This window comes from Saccopteryx leptura, unplaced genomic scaffold, assembly GCF_036850995.1.
Source record: "Saccopteryx leptura isolate mSacLep1 unplaced genomic scaffold, mSacLep1_pri_phased_curated manual_scaffold_15, whole genome shotgun sequence".
Classification (NCBI taxonomy): Eukaryota; Metazoa; Chordata; class Mammalia; order Chiroptera; family Emballonuridae; genus Saccopteryx; species Saccopteryx leptura.
This window is the reverse complement of record NW_027095697.1, coordinates 2863081-2870090: the sequence shown is the minus strand read 5'-3', so window position 1 is coordinate 2870090 and position 7010 is coordinate 2863081. Positions and strand designations below refer to the sequence as shown.

The 7010-nt window shown below is 45.1% G+C and overlaps 1 pseudogene; it reads right to left on the bottom strand.

Moving 5' to 3' along the window:
* Positions 1-209: 209 nt before the first annotated feature.
* On the bottom strand, positions 210-5608 carry LOC136386826 (histone-lysine N-methyltransferase PRDM9-like; annotated as a pseudogene).
* Positions 5609-7010: the final 1402 nt, after the last annotated feature.

Here is a 7010-nt window from a genome sequence, read left to right as displayed (position 1 = left end):
ACTCCCTGCAAACATAGGGCTTCTGCCCTGAGTGTGTCCTCTGGTGTATGAGGAGATCTGACTTCCGTACAAAGCCTAGTTCACACACCCTGCAAACATAGGGTTTCTCCCCTGAGTGTGTCCTCTGGTGTATGAGGAGATGTGGACTTCTGTGCAAAGCCTCGCTCACACACCCTGCAAACATAGGGTTTCTCCCCTGAGTGTGTCCTCTAGTGTATGAGGAAATGTGACTTCCGTGCAAAGCCTCGTTCACACTCCCTGCAAACATAGGGTTTCTCCCCTTAATGTGTCCTCTGGTGTATGAGGAGATGTGACTTCTGTGCAAAGCCTCGTTCACACTCCCTGCAAACATAGGGTTTCTCCCCTGAGTGTGTCCTCTGGTGTACAAGGAGATGTGGCTTCTGTGCAAAGCCTCGCTCACACTCCCTGCAAACATAGGGCTTCTCCCCTGAGTGTGTTCTCTGGTGTATGAGGAGATCTGTCTTCCATGCAAAACCTCGCTCACACTCCTGCAAATATAGGGCTTTTCCCCTGATTGTGTACTCTGCTGTATGAGGAGATCTGCCTCTGTGTAAAGCCTTGTTCACACTCCCTACTAATATAGGGCTTCTCCCCTGAGTGTGTCCTCTGGTGTTTGAGGAGGTTTGACTTCTGTGTAAAGCCTCGCTCACACTCACTGCAAACATAGGGCTTCTCCTCTGAGTGTGCCCTGTGTTGTCTGAGAATATGTGACTTATCTTCAAAGCCTTGCCCACACTCTCCATACTTGACAGCTACAATTCTTGACATTCCTACTCCCATAGATACTTTGCCTGTGTCCACTGAATTTACTTCCTGGCCTGTGCTGGACACTTCCTGTATCATTCTCTCTTGTTCACTAGAGCTTCCCATGTGTCCTTTACAAGGTTTGAAAAAGGCCCTTGAAATCCTCCTCTGCTTGGTCTTTTAAGCAAAAGGCTGGACTTTTCTTTGACCTCTTGACCTTCAGCTTTGTCATCCCAGTTGTGTGTATAAGTATGTTGCTGCTGCTTACTTGGATCCTCTGGGCAGGAATCCTCTGATTGGAGCTGTTTTCTTGTAGATGTTCCTGGGAGAATCTGAGGGGGGTGACTGCGTCCCACGTGTTGGGTGAGGAATTTCTGACTGGAGAAGACGAGAGAGCAGGAAGGACACGGGTGTATCTCTGGCTTTGGTTCTGCTGAAAGAGTAAATTTTGGTCAGGGTAGAGGTTGATAAGGCTGCATGGGTCATATGTTTTGTCTGATGTTAAGACGTCTCCCATGAGTCATTCTTACTGGTTTGACAGTATAATCTCTGTCTTCCACAAACTGTTTCTTTATAGTCTGTTTTTTTTCTTTATAGTCTGTTTTATCTTTTAATTTTTATGTACTGTATCTTCTTTAGAAATCCAGAAAGCCCATATCAAGGGTCCTTTGTACATATTACCAGATGAGGGACTGTCAAGTAGCATCAGGGGCTGTTTCACCCCTTGTATGGGTGGAACAATGCTGACCTTTCTTATATACACGTAGATTTTAACACAGTTGTTTAGAAAGACCACTGGCCCCAATTAGGAACTGATTCCCTCATAGTTTCCCATAGATGATAAACTGAAAATATGTCCTTCCTCAAGCCTCACACCAAATATTCATACTTGATTTCATTTAGTGTCAGCCCATTTCATATACAATGGGAAGTCCTGTTTCAAAATATTTCCCCAACCATACTTTTTAAAAATTGATTGATTTTAGAGAGACAGAGAGGAGGAGGAAGAAGAAATAGAAGAAGAAAAAGAGAGAGAGAGAGAGAGAGATAAAGGCATTTATTCATTTTTCTACCTAGGCATGCAGTCATTGGTCATTTCTCATATGTGCCCTGAACCGGGCTCAACCTTGGTATTACAGGATGATGCTGTAACCGACTGACCAGCCAGGGCCCCCAACCATACTTCTTACATGCCTGACTCCTATTTCTCTCTAGGTAATCCACCATCCTCTCTCACTTGGAGATGAAGTAATCTCTGAGAGGATTCCCCACTGAAGTGTATTTTACAAAAATTAACAAAGCAAATAAGAGAATAAGTCTCCCTGTAGCTGAAAATAACACCATTGTCCCACCTCACTCAGGAAGGTCCCCAGTGTCTCAGCTTGGATCACAGCACTGCATTTCCAGGCTGCTGGGCATCTATCCGACCTCTGCTCTTACCCTGTATGCTAAACAGGAGTGGCCCTCAGAAAACAGGCCCTGGACAGTTTCTCAGTGGACAGAGTGTTGGCCTGGCATGTGGAAGTTCCAGGTTCAATCCTCGGTCAGGGCACAAATGAGAAGTGACTATCTGTTTCTCTTCCCCTCCCTCTCTCCCTTCTCTCTCTCTTCCCCTGCTAGAGCCAGTGCCTCAATTGGTTCGAGCATCAGCCCGATAACTCAGTTGGTTCAAGTGTTGACCTCTGGCACTGAGGATAGCTCAGCTAGTCTGAGCATGGTCTTCATACTGGGGTTGCTGGGTGGATACTGGTTGGGGCACATGAAGGAATCTGTCTATCTCCACTCCTCTCACATAAAAAAATTAAATCCAAAGTAAAAAATAAAAAGATTTTTCCTAAGAATCAAAGGCATATGAAATGAATTCTTCATTTCTGAAGCATCTGATTTGAAATCTTACTGACTTTAGAGTGTACCATGAAAATTTCTAAGGTGAGTTCTCTCTTTTCTTTCCATTTTGAAGAACAGTTGTGCCCACCTCCAGCTGCTGTGAGCTCTCTCTTCCACTTGCTGCTGCACTTGATGCCCAGCTTCTGGCCATACTCGTCATCGTGCCAGACTAGCAGCTCACAGTCTGGCCTGATGACCCGGCAGGTTCGGTAGAAAATCTGCCCATGATACTGAAAGGCCACCAGGTTCTGCTCTTCATCATCCTGGGCACAGTTCACATACCTGGGATTGAGGCAGATGAAAGAAAAGAAACCCACTGGAGATGAGTTCTTACAACCTCTCAGATCCATGTCCAGCTCTGCACATGACACTCGGGCTCTGATGTCGCTGACATTCACAGTGCTCCCGGAGAACCTTCTGTTCAATGTCTGAGCATGTCACAATGTCATATGACTTCCAATGTCCATGTCCTGCTTACGGTGCTCATCCTGCCTAATACCATTTTCCAAAGCCAATTGCAGATGTAACCTTAACCCAGATTGGCCATTAAACACAGTGAACTCTAGCTTCTCTAAACTAACTCAGGTCCTGTTTATATCACAGAACTTGCTACTTGATGTTGGACTCTGTGTCTAGATTAGTTCACATCATTCAATACTCAGACCAAGTCCATCTTTTCTTGAGAGGCCTTTCTCCATTCTCCTCACATTTTATTTAGGTAGCTTCAACCAGGTTCCCATAAAAACCTGGAGGTCTCCCCCACCCCCAGAAGTGAGAAGCGGGGAGATAGACAGACTCCAGCATGCGCCTTACCAGGATCCACCCGGCATGCCCACCAGGGGGCGATGATCTGCCCATCTGGGGCACTGCTCTGCTGTAACCAAAGCCATTCTAGTGCCTGAGGTGGAGGCCATGGAGCCATCCTCAGAGCCTGGGCCAACTTTGCTCCAATGGAGCTTTGGCTGGGGAGGGGAAGAAAGAGACAGAGATAGAGGAGAGGGGGAAGAGTGGAGCAGATGGTGCTTCTGTGTGCCCTGGCTGGGAATCAAACTCTGGACTTCCACAGGCCAGGCTGATGCTCTACCACTGAGCCAACCTGCCAGGACTTGGAGGTCTCTTTGTCTTAGCAAAATCTTAAAGAACAATAATAGCTTATTCACATTTTGTAGCCCCTCATAAAAGATCCTCTCAGGCAAGTGTCCCATGATCATTGCTCTGCAGGCTTCAGAACTCAGTTCTAGTTAGAAGGGAGGCTGGGATATTTGCTGCCCTCACAGGTTTAGGCCAGTGGTCAGCAATCTCATTATTCAACAGAGCCAAATATTAACACTACAATGATTGAAATTTCTTTTGAGAGCCAAATTTTTTTAAACTTATACTATATAGGTAGGTACATTCCTTATCGAGGTAGTGCCTGCACATGGTATTTTGTGGAAGAGCCACATTCAAGGGACCAAAGAGCTGCATGTGGCTCATGAGCTGCAGTTTGCTGACCACTGGTTTAGGCTATCCTTGGTTTAAGTATGCTGGCACTGTGAACTTCTCAAAAAAATTATAGTTAAATATTTGTAATATCAATTGTTTCACTGTGTCTGCAATTAATCCTCCATAAGAAGATGGGTTATATGATCTGCTTAGGTAATGAATACCTTCATCTAAACTGGAATATAGGAAGGGCTTAAATAATGTTCATTAGATCAATTAAAGTGTAATTCAGACCCTCAAAGTTTTTTCTAGTGCCTAAATTTTGTCTAGCATAGAGATTTATATTTTGAGAACATATGCTATATTTTTATCCCCTTTTTTCTCTAAATACCTCTTGCTTTGAAAGAGCACCAAATGGAGAAAAAAGAGGAACAGAGGATTGAGGGAGACCGCTGAGGGAGGCATGATGAGAAGGAAAGATGTATGGGCCTGAGAGGGATGACTGTTCTCGTGACTCCCAGAAACTTCTTGGCCTTACCTCATCCAGTTGGCGCAGGATTCATCTTTCCCATTCACATGCATATAGCAGTTTCTCCCTTTGGTGATCTGCATTTCAGGAAGAAAAAATAAAGGTTTTTTTTGGTTGAGGAAGTAATAGAGAAATTATTTTACCCTACTATCAACAAAACTCTTTCAGCTTGCATGCATTGCCACTCGTGACCACATGATACTTTTCTTACTCATCACATCTGAGTTGACCTGTCACTCAGGGCTGGGAGGAGGCATTCCTTTGTGTCTGTACCACTTTGCTCCCACTTAACCTGTGATCCTCAACAGGAGCTCTATGGTCTGCAGAGTCCACTCAGTACCCAGAGCTAACCATATTGTCTCCATCCATGTCCTAGCATGTAGAATGGCAGGTCCCACCAAGCCATGGCAGGGATGTGGAAGCCACAAGACAGGGGAAGAGGTAAATACTTCTCACCTGCCAGGAGTATCTGTTGTTGCCTGCCTCTTCATCTTCTGTGATCTGGCCCTTATAAGGGCCAAAGTGCAGACCCACTGGCAGAGCAGATGCCTCATTCCACACTCCAAGCCCAGCTTCAGGGATGCCTGATGGTCCAATTCTCAACCCAGGGGGCAGAGTGAGGGCTGCATGGTTTGGATGCCCCTTATCCACTGCACTGTCTTTTACAAATGTAGGGGGCCCATGCACATCACAACTGTCAATGAAGAAGTTCTGACACTTCTCACAATCTGGGGGTGAGAGCAACAGGGATTAGGGAAGGTGTAGTGCATGTTTCTGGAAATATAGAGCTTCAGAAAGAGCCCAGGAACTCACATCATTGAACCCAATTCTGTAGTGCAAGTCCTTAGGGAAATGGAATGCTCTAAGGGGCAAATGACCAGATGAAATTATTGTATGAAGACATAACATGCTTTGTGAGGGTCACTTACAGAGGTAGTTATAATCCTGGGGCCTGCTGACCTCTTGGTGCACATGGCCTTTTCTTTCTCATAGGCTATACATCTTTACTTCAGTCTCCTTTCTCCTGAGTTCTAAGTTGGAGAAGAGTGAGTTTGGTGGAGTTAGGAGTGTTAGTCCCTATTTTGTCAGAAAACACACAATTTCCTTCCATCAAATTATCACCTGTCTTTCTACATACTCTGGTATTTTCTTTTGTCAACTATTTGCTCAGAGAGCCTCTATAATAGTAAGCCTCTACACTGACTACAGATGGCCAATTCAATTTTTGTTTCTAGATCTTCCCATTGTGAGGTTTAACTTCCCAAATTGTAGTTATTCATAAAATATATATTAAGGGCACAGTATTTGTAAGGCATTTAGGAAAGGCAGGTATACAACACCAGCAGCATATGGTTGCTATTATCAGAGATGTATTTACTGGACAATGTGTGTCAGTTCTTTTACATTGAATTTAAGCCCTAGCCAGTATAAAGCATTGGCCCAGTGTATATCCAGCTTGAGTGCACGCTCACCAGCTTGAGCACAGGGTCGTATGCTTGAGCGTGGGATCATAGGCATGACCCCATGGTTGGTGTCTCATGTCCAAGGTAGCTGGCTTGAGCAAGGGGTCACTTACTGTGCTGTAGCCTTCCAATCAAGGGTTTGATTCTGATCAGTGTACATAGAAAAAATGACCATCTCTTTCTCCACCCCTCTCTCTCCCTCTTCTCTCTCTCTTCCTTTCCTGCAGTCAGTGGCTCAGTTGGTTCGGGCACTGGCCCTGGGTGCTAAGGATGGCTTGGTTAGCTAGAGCACATCACCCTGAGGTGCTAAAAACCAGCTCAGTACTCGAGAATTAGGGTTGCCGGTAGATCCTGGTAAGGGTGCATATGAGAGTCAGCCTCACTATCTCCCCTCCTCTTATCTAAAAAATAAATAAATATATACACAAATAAGTAAATTGAATTGAATACTATCAAAGCATATATGCACATATCCTCACCTTACACATTGGCATTCAAGAGCTCAGAGAATTTGTAAGATTTGCCCAAAGCTCCAGTGCTAAATTCACTCTTAGTTTAGTAGAGCTTAAATCCAGGCCTATCCAAAATCCACCCCACATACCTAGGTCATACTTATTAGCCTTTCTAGAGGACTCAGAGGAACTGAAATCTACAAATGATTTTCTCTTATCCAATTTTCATCTAAAGTGTTGTCCAGAGGGTCTTGCTTCTCCAGGATGGACTGTGATGCTGAGGACCCAAGTTTGAAACCCTTAGGCTGCTGGCTTCAGTGTGGGCTAATCCGGCTTGAGTGCACAGCTCACCAGCTTGAGCACAGGGTTGTAGGCTTGAGCGTGGGATCATAGGCATGACCCCATGGTTGGTGGCTCATGTCCAAGGTAGCTGGCTTGAGCAAGGGGTCACTTACTGTGCTGTAGCCCCCCAGTCAAGGCACATATGAG